The sequence below is a fragment of the Schistocerca americana genome, chromosome 8 (assembly GCF_021461395.2).
Source record: "Schistocerca americana isolate TAMUIC-IGC-003095 chromosome 8, iqSchAmer2.1, whole genome shotgun sequence".
Taxonomy (NCBI): Eukaryota; Metazoa; Arthropoda; class Insecta; order Orthoptera; family Acrididae; genus Schistocerca; species Schistocerca americana.
In genome coordinates, this window is record NC_060126.1 from 15,221,818 (window position 1) to 15,235,932 (window position 14,115).

The window sequence follows — 14,115 nt, forward strand, 5'->3', positions numbered from 1 at the left end:
GGGCGGGGCTACCGTTAGAGGACAAGTTGTTCTTCTGTTGGTATGTACTCAGGCTTTATAGTGTTTGAAGAATGTTCTTTCAAGTTCATATAAGAATGTAGCATTTTATTTCCAAAGTGTAGTAAATCTTTGTTTTCTCACAGCAGGGTGATCGCACTACAAGGCTGCAATTTTTATTTGCCCATCAAGTGGGCTTTTGGTGGAAATGACACACCACCAGCAGCACGTTGTCCACGAGAGGGTGGTGTGGACAGGGGTGGGGGGGGGGGGGGGGGGGGGCGGGGCGAGCGTTAGAGGACAAGTTGTTCTTCTGTTGGTATGTACTCAGGCTTTATAGTGTTTGAAGAATGTTCTTTCAAGTTCATATAAGAATGTAGCATTTTATTTCCAAAGTGTAGTAAAATGTTTGTTATCTCGCAGCAGGGTGATCGCACTACAAGGCTGCAATTTTTATTTGCCCATCAAGTGGGCTTTTGGTGGAAATGACACACCACCAGCAGCATGTTGTCCACGAGAGGGTGGTGTGGTGAGGGGGGGGGGGCGGGCGGGGCGAGCGTTAGAGAACAAGTTGTTCTTCTGTTGGTATGCACTCAGGCTTTATAGTGTTTGAAGAATGTTCTTTCAAGTTCATATAAGAATGTAGCATTTTATTTCCAAACTGTAGTAAATCTTTGTTTTCTCACAGCAGGGTGGTCGCACTACAAGGCTGCAATTTTTATTTGCCCATCAAGTGGGCTTTTGGTGGAAATGACACACCACCAGCAGCATGTTGTCCACGAGAGGGTGGTGTGGAGAGGGGGGGGGGGGCGGGGCGAGCGTTAGAGGACAAGTTGTTCTTCTGTTGGTATGTACTCAGGCTTTATAGTGTTTGAAGAATGTTCTTTCAAGTTCATATAAGAATGTAGCATTTTATTTCCAAAGTGTAGTAAATCTTTGTTTTCTCACAGCTGGGTGATCGCACTACAAGGCTGCAATTTTTATTTGCCCATCAAGTGGGCTTTTGGTGGAAATGACACACCACCAGCAGCATGTTGTCCACAAGAGGGTGGTGTGGAGAGCGGGGGGGGGGGGGCGGGGCGAGCATTACAGGACAAGTTGTTCTTCTGTTGGTATGTACTCAGGCTTTATGGTGTTTGAAGAATGTTCTTTCAAGTTCATATAAGAATGTAGGATTTTATTTCCAAAGTGTAGTAAATCTTTGTTTTCTCACAGCAGGGTGATCGCACTACAAGGCTGCAATTTTTATTTGCCCATCAAGTGGGCTTTTGGTGGAAATGACACACCACCAGCAGCATGTTGTCCACGAGAGGGTGGTGTGGAGTGGGGGGGGGGGGGCAGCGTTAGAGGACAAGTTGTTCTTCTGTTGGTATGTACTCAGGCTTTATAGTGTTTGAAGAATGTTCTTTCAAGTTCATATAAGAATGTAGCATTTTATTTCCAAAGTGTAGTAAATCTTTGTTTTCTCACAGCAGTGTTATCGCACTACAAGGCTGCAATTTTTATTTGCCCATCAAGTGGGCGTTTGGTGGAAATGACACACCACCAGCAGCATGTTGTCCACGAGTGGGTGGTGTGGAGAGGGGGGGGGGGGGCGGGGCGAGCGTTAGAGGACAAGTTCTTCTTCTGTTGGTATGTACTCAGGCTTTATAGTGTTTGAAGAATGTTCTTTCAAGTTCATATAAGAATGTAGCATTTTATTTCCAAAGTGTAGTAAATCTTTGTTTTCTCACAGCAGGGTGATCGCACTACAAGGCTGCAATTTTTATTTGCCCATCAAGTGGGCTTTTGGTGGAAATGACACACCACCAGCAGCATGTTGTCCACGAGAGGGTGGTGTGGAGAGGGGGGGGGGGGGCGGGGCGAACGTTAGAGGACAAGTTGTTCTTCTGTTGGTATGTACTCAGGCTTTATAGTGTTTGAAGAATGTTCTTTCAAGTTCATATAAGAATGTAGCATTTTATTTCCAAAGTGTAGTAAATCTTTGTTTTCTCACAGCAGGGTGATCGCACTACAAGGCTGCAATTTTTATTTGCCCATCAAGTGGGCTTTTGGTGGAAATGACACACCACCAGCAGCATGTTGTCCACGAGAGGGTGGTGTGGAAGGGGGGGGGGGGCGAGCGTAAGAGGACAAGTTGTTCTTCTGTTGGTATGTACTAAGGCTTTATAGTGTTTGAAAGAATGTTCTTTCAAGTTCATATAAGAATGTAGCATTTTATTTCCAAAGTGTAGTAAATCTTTGTTTTCTCACAGCAGGGTGATCGCACTACAAGGCTGCAATTTTTATTTGCCCATCAAGTGGGCTTTTGCTGGAAATGACACACCACCAGCAGCATGTTGTCCACGAGAGGGTGGTGTGGAGAGGGGGGGGGGGGGGCGGGGCGAGCGTTAGAGGACAAGTTGTTCTTCTGTTGGTATGTACTAAGGCCTTATAGTGTTTGAAGAATGTTCTTTCAAGTTCATATAAGAATGTAGCATTTTATTTTCAAAGTGTAGTAAATCTTTGTTTTCTCACAGCAGGGTGATCGCACTACAAGGCTGCAATTTTTATTTGCCCATCAAGTGGGCTTTTGGTGGAAATGACACACCACCAGCAGCATGTTGTCCACGAGAGGGTGGTGTGGCGAGGGGGGGGGGGGGGTCGGGGCTACCGTTAGAGGACAAGTTGTTCTTCTGTTGGTATGTACTCAGGCTTTATAGTGTTTGAAGAATGTTCTTTCAAGTTCATATAAGGATGTAGCATTTTATTTCCAAAGTGTAGTAAATCTTTGTTTTCTCACAGCAGGGTGATCGCACTACAAGGCTGCAATTTTTATTTGCCCATCAAGTGGGCTTTTGGTGGAAATGACACACCACCAGCAGCACGTTGTCCACGAGAGGGTGGTGTGGACAGGGGGGGGGGGGGGGGGGCGGGGCGAGCGTTAGAGGACGAGTTGTTCTTCTGTTGGTATGTACTCAGGCTTTATAGTGTTTGAAGAATGTTCTTTCAAGTTCATATAAGAATGTAGCATTTTATTTCCAAAGTGTAGTAAAATGTTTGTTATCTCGCAGCAGGGTGATCGCACTACAAGGCTGCAATTTTTATTTGCCCATCAAGTGGGCTTTTGGTGGAAATGACACACCACCAGCAGCATGTTGTCCACGAGAGGGTGGTGTGGAGAGGGGGGGGGGAGCGGGCGGGGCGAGCGTTAGAGAACAAGTTGTTCTTCTGTTGGTATGCACTCAGGCTTTATAGTGTTTGAAGAATGTTCTTTCAAGTTCATATAAGAATGTAGCATTTTATTTCCAAACTGTAGTAAATCTTTGTTTTCTCACAGCAGGGTGGTCGCACTACAAGGCTGCAATTTTTATTTGCCCATCAAGTGGGCTTTTGGTGGAAATGACACACCACCAGCAGCATGTTGTCCACGAGAGGATGGTGTGGAGAGGGGGGGGGGGGGGCGGGGCGAGCGTTAGAGGACAAGTTGTTCTTCTGTTGGTATGTACTCAGGCTTTATAGTGTTTGAAGAATGTTCTTTCAAGTTCATATAAGAATGTAGCATTTTATTTCCAAAGTGTAGTAAATCTTTGTTTTCTCACAGCAGGGTGATCGCACTACAAGGCTGCAATTTTTATTTGCCCATCAAGTGGGCTTTTGGTGGAAATGACACACCACCAGCAGCATGTTGTCCACGAGAGGGTGGTGTGGAGAGCGGGGGGGGGGGGCGGGGCGAGCGTTACAGGACAAGTTGTTCTTCTGTTGGTATGTACTCAGGCTTTATGGTGTTTGAAGAATGTTCTTTCAAGTTCATATAAGAATGTAGGATTTTATTTCCAAAGTGTAGTAAATCTTTGTTTTCTCACAGCAGGGTGATCGCACTACAAGGCTGCAATTTTTATTTGCCCATCAAGTGGGCTTTTGGTGGAAATGACACACCACCAGCAGCAGGTTGTCCACGAGAGGGTGGTGTGGAGTAGGGGGGGGGGGGGGGGCGAGCGTAAGAGGACAAGTTGTTCTTCTGATGGTATGTACTAAGGCTTTATAGTGTTTGAAAGAATGTTCTTTCAAGTTCATATAAGAATGTAGCATTTTATTTCCAAAGTGTAGTAAATCTTTGTTTTCTCACAGCAGGGTGATCGCACTACAAGGCTGCAATTTTTATTTGCCCATCAAGTGGGCTTTTGGTGGAAATGACACACCACCAGCAGCATGTTGTCCACGAGATACTGGTGTGGAGTGGGGGGGGGGGGGCCAGCGTTAGAGGACAAGTTGTTCTTCTGTTGGTATATACTCAGGCTTTATAGTGTTTGAGGAATGTTCTTTCGAGTTCATATAAGAATGTAGCATTTTATTTCCAAAGTGTAGTAAATCTTTGTTTTCTCACAGCAGGGTGATCGCACTACAAGGCTGCAATTTTTATTTGCCCATCAAGTGGGCTTTTGGTGGAAATGACACACCACCAGCAGCATGTTGTCCACGAGAGGGTGGTGTGGAGAGGGGGGGGGGGCGGGGCGAGCGTTAGAGGACAAGTTGTTCTTCTGTTGGTATGTACTCAGGCTTTATAGTGTTTGAAGAATGTTCTTTCAAGTTCATATAAGAATGTAGCATTTTATTTCCAAAGTGTAGTAAATCTTTGTTTTCTCACAGCAGGGTGATCGCACTACAAGGCTGCAATTTTTATTTGCCCATCAAGTGGGCTTTTGGTGGAAATGACACACCACCAGCAGCATGTTGTCCACGAGAGGGTGGTGTGGAAGGGGGGGGGGGGCGAGCGTAAGAGGACAAGTTGTTCTTCTGTTGGTATGTACTAAGGCTTTATAGTGTTTGAAAGAATGTTCTTTCAAGTTCATATAAGAATGTAGCATTTTATTTCCAAAGTGTAGTAAATCTTTGTTTTCTCACAGCAGGGTGATCGCACTACAAGGCTGCAATTTTTATTTGCCCATCAAGTGGGCTTTTGCTGGAAATGACACACCACCAGCAGCATGTTGTCCACGAGAGGGTGGTGTGGAGAGGGGGGGGGGGGGGGGGGGCGGGGCGAGCGTTAGAGGACAAGTTGTTCTTCTGTTGGTATGTACTAAGGCCTTATAGTGTTTGAAGAATTTTCTTTCAAGTTCATATAAGAATGTAGCATTTTATTTTCAAAGTGTAGTAAATCTTTGTTTTCTCACAGCAGGGTGATCGCACTACAAGGCTGCAATTTTTATTTGCCCATCAAGTGGGCTTTTGGTGGAAATGACACACCACCAGCAGCATGTTGTCCACGAGAGGGTGGTGTGGCGAGGGGGGGGGGGGGGGCGGGGCTAGCGTTAGAGGACAAGTTGTTCTTCTGTTGGTATGTACTCAGGCTTTATAGTGTTTGAAGAATGTTCTTTCAAGTTCATATAAGAATGTAGCATTTTATTTCCAAAGTGTAGTAAATCTTTGTTTTCTCACAGCAGGGTGATCGCACTACAAGGCTGCAATTTTTATTTGCCCATCAAGTGGGCTTTTGGTGGAAATGACACACCACCAGCAGCACGTTGTCCACGAGAGGGTGGTGTGGACAGGGGGGGGGGGGGGGGGGGGCGGGGCGAGCGTTAGAGGACAAGTTGTTCTTCTGTTGGTATGTACTCAGGCTTTATAGCGTTTGAAGAATGTTCTTTCAAGTTCATATAAGAATGTAGCATTTTATTTCCAAAGTGTAGTAAAATGTTTGTTATCTCGCAGCAGGGTGATCGCACTACAAGGCTGCAATTTTTATTTGCCCATCAAGTGGGCTTTTGGTGGAAATGACACACCACCAGCAGCATGTTGTCCACGAGAGGGTGGTGTGGAGAGGGGGGGGGGGGCGGGCGGGGCGAGCGTTAGAGAACAAGTTGTTCTTCTGTTGGTATGCACTCAGGCTTTATAGTGTTTGAAGAATGTTCTTTCAAGTTCATATAAGAATGTAGCATTTTATTTCCAAACTGTAGTAAATCTTTGTTTTCTCACAGCAGGGTGGTCGCACTACAAGGCTGCAATTTTTATTTGCCCATCAAGTGGGCTTTTGGTGGAAATGACACACCACCAGCAGCATGTTGTCCACGAGAGGGTGGTGTGGAGAGGGGGGGGGGGGGGGGCGGCGCGAGTGTTAGAGGACAAGTTGTTCTTCTGTTGGTATGTACTCAGGCTTTATAGTGTTTGAAGAATGTTCTTTCAAGTTCATATAAGAATGTAGCATTTTATTTCCAAAGTGTAGTAAATCTTTGTTTTCTCACAGCAGGGTGATCGCACTACAAGGCTGCAATTTTTATTTGCCCATCAAGTGGGCTTTTGGTGGAAATGACACACCACCAGCAGCATGTTGTCCACGAGAGGGTGGTGTGGAGAGCGGGGGGGGGGGGGGGGGGGGGCGGGGCGAGCGTTACAGGACAAGTTGTTCTTCTGTTGGTATGTACTCAGGCTTTATGGTGTTTGAAGAATGTTCTTTCAAGTTCATATAAGAATGTAGCATTTTATTTCCAAACTGTAGTAAATCTTTGTTTTCTCACAGCAGGGTGGTCGCACTACAAGGCTGCAATTTTTATTTGCCCATCAAGTGGGCTTTTGGTGGAAATGACACACCACCAGCAGCAGGTTGTCCACGAGAGGGTGGTGTGGAGTAGGGGGGGGGGGGGGGCGAGCGTAAGAGGACAAGTTGTTCTTCTGATGGTATGTACTAAGGCTTTATAGTGTTTGAAAGAATGTTCTTTCAAGTTCATATAAGAATGTAGCATTTTATTTCCAAAGTGTAGTAAATCTTTGTTTTCTCACAGCAGGGTGATCGCACTACAAGGCTGCAATTTTTATTTGCCCATCAAGTGGGCTTTTGGTGGAAATGACACACCACCAGCAGCAGGTTGTCCACGAGAGGGTGGTGTGGAGTAGGGGGGGGGGGGGGGGGGGCGAGCGTAAGAGGACAAGTTGTTCTTCTGATGGTATGTACTAAGGCTTTATAGTGTTTGAAAGTATGTTCTTTCAAGTTCATATAAGAATGTAGCATTTTATTTCCAAAGTGTAGTAAATCTTTGTTTTCTCACAGCAGGGTGATCGCACTACAAGGCTGCAATTTTTATTTGCCCATCAAGTGGGCGTTTGGTGGAAATGACACACCACCAGCAGCATGTTGTCCACGAGAGTGTGGTGTGGAGAGAGGGGGGGGGGCCGGGCGAGCGTTAGAGGACAAGTTGTTCTTCTGTTGGTATGTACTCAGGCTTTATAGTGTTTGAAGAATGTTCTTTCAAGTTCATATAAGAATGTAGCATTTTATTTCCAAAGTGTAGTAAATCTTTTTCTCACAGCAGGGTGATCGCACTACAAGGCTGCAATTTTTATTTGCCCATCAAGTGGGCTTTTGGTGGAAATGACACACCACCAGCAGCATGTTGTCCACGAGAGGGTGGTGTGGAGAGGGGGGGGGGGGGGGGCGGGGCGAGCGTTAGAGGACAAGTTGTTCTTCTGTTGGTATGTACTAAGGCTTTATAGTGTTTGAAGAATGTTCTTTCAAGTTCATATAAGAATGTAGCATTTTATTTCCAAAGTGTAGTAAATCTTTGTTTTCTCACAGCAGGGTGATCGCACTACAAGGCTGCAATTTTTATTTGCCCATCAAGTGGGGCGTTTGGTGGAAATGACACACCACCAGCAGCATGTTGTCCACGGGAGGGTGGTGTGGAAGGGGGGGGGGGGGGGGCGAGCGTTAGGGGACAAGTTGTTCTTCTGTGGGTATGTACTAAGGCTTTATAGTGTTTGAAGAATGTTCTTTCAAGTTCATATAAGAATGTAGCATTTTATTTCCAAAGTGTAGTAAGTCTTTGTTTTCTCACAGCAGGGTGATCGCACTACAAGGCTGCAATTTTTATTTGCCCATCAAGTGGGCTTTTGGTGGAAATGACACACCACCAGCAGCATGTTGTCCACGAGAGGGTGGTGTTGTGAGGGGGGGGGGGGGGGCGAGCGTTAGAGGACAAGTTGTTCTTCTGTTGGTATGTACTAAGGCTTTATAGTGTTTGAAGAATGTTCTTTCAAGTTCATATAAGAATGAAGCATTTTATTTCCAAAGTGTAGTAAATCTTTGTTTTCTTACAGCAGGGTGATCGCAATACAAGCCTGCAATTTTTATTTGCCCATCAAGTGGGCTTTTGGTGGAAATGACACACCACCAGCAGCATGTTGTCCACGAGAGGGTGGTGTGGAGAGGGGGGGGGGGGGCGGGCGGGGCGAGCGTTAGAGGACAAGTTGTTCTTCTGTTGGTATGCACTCAGGCTTTATAGTGTTTGAAGAATGTTCTTTCAAGTTCATATAAGAATGTAGCATTTTATTTCCAAAGTGTAGTAAATCTTTTTCTCACAGCAGGGTGATCACACTACAAGGCTGCAATTTTTATTTGCCCATCAAGTGGGCGTTTGGTGGAAATGACACACCACCAGCAGCATGTTGTCCACGAGTGGGTGGTGTGGAGTGGGGGGGGGGGGGGGGGCGGGGCGAGCGTTAGAGGACAAGTTCTTCTTCTGTTGGTATGTACTCAGGCTTTATAGTGTTTGAAGAATGTTCTTTCAAGTTCATATAAGAATGTAGCATTTTATTTCCAAAGTGTAGTAAATCTTTGTTTTCTCACAGCGGGGTGATCGCACTACATGGCTGCAATTTTTATTTGCCCATCAAGTGGGCTTTTGGTGGAAATGACACACCACCAGCAGCATGTTGTCCACGAGAGGGTGGTGTGGTGGGGGGGGGGGGGGGGGGGGCGGGGCGAGCGTTAGAGGACAAGTTGTTCTTCTGTTGGTATGTACTCAGGCTTTATAGTGTTTGAAGAATGTTCTTTCGAGTTCATATAAGAATGTAGCATTTTATTTCCAAAGTGTAGTAAATCTTTGTTTTCTCACAGCAGGGTGATCGCACTACAAGGCTGCAATTTTTATTTGCCCATCAAGTGGGCTTTTGGTGGAAATGACACACCACCAGCAGCATGTTGTCCACGATAGGGTGGTGTGGAAGGGGGGGGGGGGGGGGGAGGGGCGAGCGTAAGAGGACAAGTTGTTCTTCTGTTGGTATGTACTAAGGCTTTATAGTGTTTGAAAGAATGTTCTTTCAAGTTCATATAAGAATGTAGCATTTTATTTCCAAAGTGTAGTAAATCTTTGTTTTCTCACAGCAGGGTGATCGCACTACAAGGCTGCAATTTTTATTTGCCCATCAAGTGGGCGTTTGGTGGAAATGACACACCACCAGCAGCATGTTGTCCACGAGAGGGTGGTGGGGAGAGGGGGGGGGGGGGGGGCGGGGCGAGCGTTAGAGGACAAGTTGTTCTTCTGTTGGTATGTACTCAGGCTTTATAGTGTTTGAAGAATGTTCTTTCAAGTTCATATAAGAATGTAGCATTTTATTTCCAAAGTGTAGTAAATCTTTTTCTCACAGCAGGGTGATCGCACTACAAGGCTGCAATTTTTATTTGCCCATCAAGTGGGCTTTTGGTGGAAATGACACACCACCAGCAGCGTGTTGTCCACGAGAGGGTGGTGTTGTGAGTGGGGGGGGGGGGGGCGAGCGTTAGAGGACAAGTTGTTCTTCTGTTGGTATGTACTAAGGCTTTATAGTGTTTGAAGAATGTTCTTTCAAGTTCATATAAGAATGTAGCATTTTATTTCCAAAGTGTAGTAAATCTTTGTTTTCTCACAGCAGGGTGATCGCACTACAAGGCTGCAATTTTTATTTGCCCATCAAGTGGGCTTTTGGTGGAAATGACACACCACCAGCAGCATGTTGTCCACGAGAGGGCGGTGTGGCGAGGGGGGGGGGGGGGGGGCGGGGCGAGCGTTAGAGGACAAGTTGTTCTTCTGTTGGTATGTACTAAGGCTTTATAGTGTTTGAAGAATGTTCTTTCAAGTTCATATAAGAATGTAGCATTTTATTTCCAAAGTGTAGTAAATCTTTGTTTTCTCACAGCAGGGTGATCGCAATACAAACCTGCAATTTTTATTTGCCCATCAAGTGGGCTTTTGGTGGAAATGACACACCACCAGCAGCATGTTGTCCACGAGAGGGTGGTGCGGAGAGGGGGGGGGGGGGGGGGGCGGGGCGAGCGTTAGTGGACAAGTTGTTCTTCTGTTGGTATGTACTAAGGCTTTATAGTGTTTGAAGAATGTTCTTTCAAGTTCATATAAGAATGTAGCATTTTATTTCCAAAGTGTAGTAAATCTTTGTTTTCTCACAGCAGGGTGATCGCACTACAAGGCTGCAATTTTTATTTGCCCATCAAGTGGGCTTTTGGTGGAAATGACACACCACCAGCAGCATGTTGTCCACGAGATACTGGTGTGGTGTGGGGGGGGGGGGGCCAGCGTTAGAGGACAAGTTGTTCTTCTGTTGGTATGTACTCAGGCTTTATAGTGTTTGAGGAATGTTCTTTCAAGTTCATATAAGAATGTAGCATTTTATTTCCAAAGTGTAGTAAATCTTTGTTTTCTCACAGCAGGGTGATCGCACTACAAGGCTGCAATTTTTATTTGCCCATCAAGTGGGCGTTTGGTGGAAATGACACACCACCAGCAGCATGTTGTCCACGAGAGTGTGGTGTGGAGAGAGGGGGGGGGGCCGGGCGAGCGTTAGAGGACAAGTTGTTCTTCTGTTGGTATGTACTCAGGCTTTATAGTGTTTGAAGAATGTTCTTTCAAGTTCATATAAGAATGTAGCATTTTATTTCCAAAGTGTAGTAAATCTTTTTCTCACAGCAGGGTGATCGCACTACAAGGCTGCAATTTTTATTTGCCCATCAAGTGGGCTTTTGGTGGAAATGACACACCACCAGCAGCATGTTGTCCACGAGAGGGTGGTGTGGAGAGGGGGGGGGGGGGGGGCGGGGCGAGCGTTAGAGGACAAGTTGTTCTTCTGTTGGTATGTACTCAGGCTTTATAGTGTTTGAAGAATGTTCTTTCAAGTTCATATAAGAATGTAGCATTTTATTTCCAAAGTGTAGTAAATCTTTGTTTTCTCACAGCAGGGTGATCGCACTACAAGGCTGCAATTTTTATTTGCCCATCAAGTGGGCGTTTGGTGGAAATGACACACCACCAGCAGCATGTTGTCCACGGGAGGGTGGTGTGGAAGGGGGGGGGGGGGGGCGAGCGTTAGAGGACAAGTTGTTCTTCTGTGGGTATGTACTAAGGCTTTATAGTGTTTGAAGAATGTTCTTTCAAGTTCATATAAGAATGTAGCATTTTATTTCCAAAGTGTAGTAAGTCTTTGTTTTCTCACAGCAGGGTGATCGCACTACAAGGCTGCAATTTTTATTTGCCCATCAAGTGGGCTTTTGGTGGAAATGACACACCACCAGCAGCATGTTGTCCACGAGAGGGTGGTGTTGTGAGGGGGGGGGGGGGGCGAGCGTTAGAGGACAAGTTGTTCTTCTGTTGGTATGTACTAAGGCTTTATAGTGTTTGAAGAATGTTCTTTCAAGTTCATATAAGAATGAAGCATTTTATTTCCAAAGTGTAGTAAATCTTTGTTTTCTTACAGCAGGGTGATCGCAATACAAGCCTGCAATTTTTATTTGCCCATCAAGTGGGCTTTTGGTGGAAATGACACACCACCAGCAGCATGTTGTCCACGAGAGGGTGGTGCGGAGAGGGGGGTGGGGGGGGGCGGGGCGAGCGTTAGAGGACAAGTTGTTCTTCTGTTGGTATGTACTAAGGCTTTATAGTGTTTGAAGAATGTTCTTTCAAGTTCATATAAGAATGTAGCATTTTATTTCCAAAGTGTAATAAATCTTTGTTTTCTCACAGCAGGGTGATCGCAATACAAGCCTGCAATTTTTATTTGCCCATCAAGTGGGCTTTTGGTGGAAATGACACACCACCAGCAGCATGTTGTCCACGAGAGGGTGGTGTGGAGAGGGGGGGGGGGGGGGCGGGCGGGGCGAGCGTTAGAGGACAAGTTGTTCTTCTGTTGGTATGCACTCAGGCTTTATAGTGTTTGAAGAATGTTCTTTCAAGTTCATATAAGAATGTAGCATTTTATTTCCAAAGTGTAGTAAATCTTTTTCTCACAGTAGGGTGATCACACTACAAGGCTGCAATTTTTATTTGCCCATCAAGTGGGCGTTTGGTGGAAATGACACACCACCAGCAGCATGTTGTCCACGAGTGGGTGGTGTGGAGTGGGGGGGGGGGGGGGGCGGGGCGAGCGTTAGAGGACAAGTTCTTCTTCTGTTGGTATGTACTCAGGCTTTATAGTGTTTGAAGAATGTTCTTTCAAGTTCATATATGAATGTAGCATTTTATTTCCAAAGTGTAGTAAATCTTTGTTTTCTCACAGCAGGGTGATCGCACTACATGGCTGCAATTTTTATTTGCCCATCAAGTGGGCTTTTGGTGGAAATGACACACCACCAGCAGCATGTTGTCCACGAGAGGGTGGTGTGGTGGGGGGGGGGGGGGGGCGGGGCGAGCGTTAGAGGACAAGTTGTTCTTCTGTTGGTATGTACTCAGGCTTTATAGTGTTTGAAGAATGTTCTTTCAAGTTCAAATAAGAATGTAGCATTTTATTTCCAAAGTGTAGTAAATCTTTGTTTTCTCACAGCAGGGTGATCGCACTACAAGGCTGCAATTTTTATTTGCCCATCAAGTGGGCTTTTGGTGGAAATGACACACCACCAGCAGCATGTTGTCCACGATAGGGTGGTGTGGAAGGGGGGGGGGGGGGGGAGGGGCGAGCGTAAGAGGACAAGTTGTTCTTCTGTTGGTATGTACTAAGGCTTTATAGTGTTTGAAAGAATGTTCTTTTAAGTTCATATAAGAATGTAGCATTTTATTTCCAAAGTGTAGTAAATCTTTGTTTTCTCACAGCAGGGTGATCGCACTACAAGGCTGCAATTTTTATTTGCCCATCAAGTGGGCGTTTGGTGGAAATGACACACCACCAGCAGCATGTTGTCCACGAGAGGGTGGTGGGGAGAGGGGGGGGGGGGGCGGGGCGAGCGTTAGAGGACAAGTTGTTCTTCTGTTGGTATGTACTCAGGCTTTATAGTGTTTGAAGAATGTTCTTTCAAGTTCATATAAGAATGTAGCATTTTATTTCCAAAGTGTAGTAAATCTTTTTCTCACAGCAGGGTGATCGCACTACAAGGCTGCAATTTTTATTTGCCCATCAAGTGGGCTTTTGGTGGAAATGACACACCACCAGCAGCGTGTTGTCCACGAGAGGGTGGTGTTGTGAGTGGGGGGGGGGGGGGGGGCGAGCGTTAGAGGACAAGTTGTTCTTCTGTTGGTATGTACTAAGGCTTTATAGTGTTTGAAGAATGTTCTTTCAAGTTCATATAAGAATGTAGCATTTTATTTCCAAAGTGTAGTAAATCTTTGTTTTCTCACAGCAGGGTGATCGCACTACAAGGCTGCAATTTTTATTTGCCCATCAAGTGGGCTTTTGGTGGAAATGACACACCACCAGCAGCATGTTGTCCACGAGAGGGCGGTGTGGCGAGGGGGGGGGGGGGGGGGCGGGGCGAGCGTTAGAGGACAAGTTGTTCTTCTGTTGGTATGTACTAAGGCTTTATAGTGTTTGAAGAATGTTCTTTCAAGTTCATATAAGAATGTAGCATTTTATTTCCAAAGTGTAGTAAATCTTTGTTTTCTCACAGCAGGGTGATCGCAATACAAACCTGCAATTTTTATTTGCCCATCAAGTGGGCTTTTGGTGGAAATGACACACCACCAGCAGCATGTTGTCCACGAGAGGGTGGTGCGGAGAGGGGGGGGGGGGGGCGGGGCGAGCGTTAGAGGACAAGTTGTTCTTCTGTTGGTATGTACTAAGGCTTTATAGTGTTTGAAGAATGTTCTTTCAAGTTCATATAAGAATGTAGCATTTTATTTCCAAAGTGTAGTAAATCTTTGTTTTCTCACAGCAGGGTGATCGCACTACAAGGCTGCAATTTTTATTTGCCAATCAAGTGGGCTTTTGGTGGAAATGACACACCACCAGCAGCATGTTGTCCACGAGAGGGTGGTGTGGAGAGGGGTGGGGGGGCGGGGCGAGCGTTAGAGCACAAGTTGTTCCTCTGTTGGTATGTACTAAGGCTTTATAGTGTTTGAAGAATTTTCTTTCAAGTTCATATAAGAATGTAGCATTTTATTTCCAAAGTGT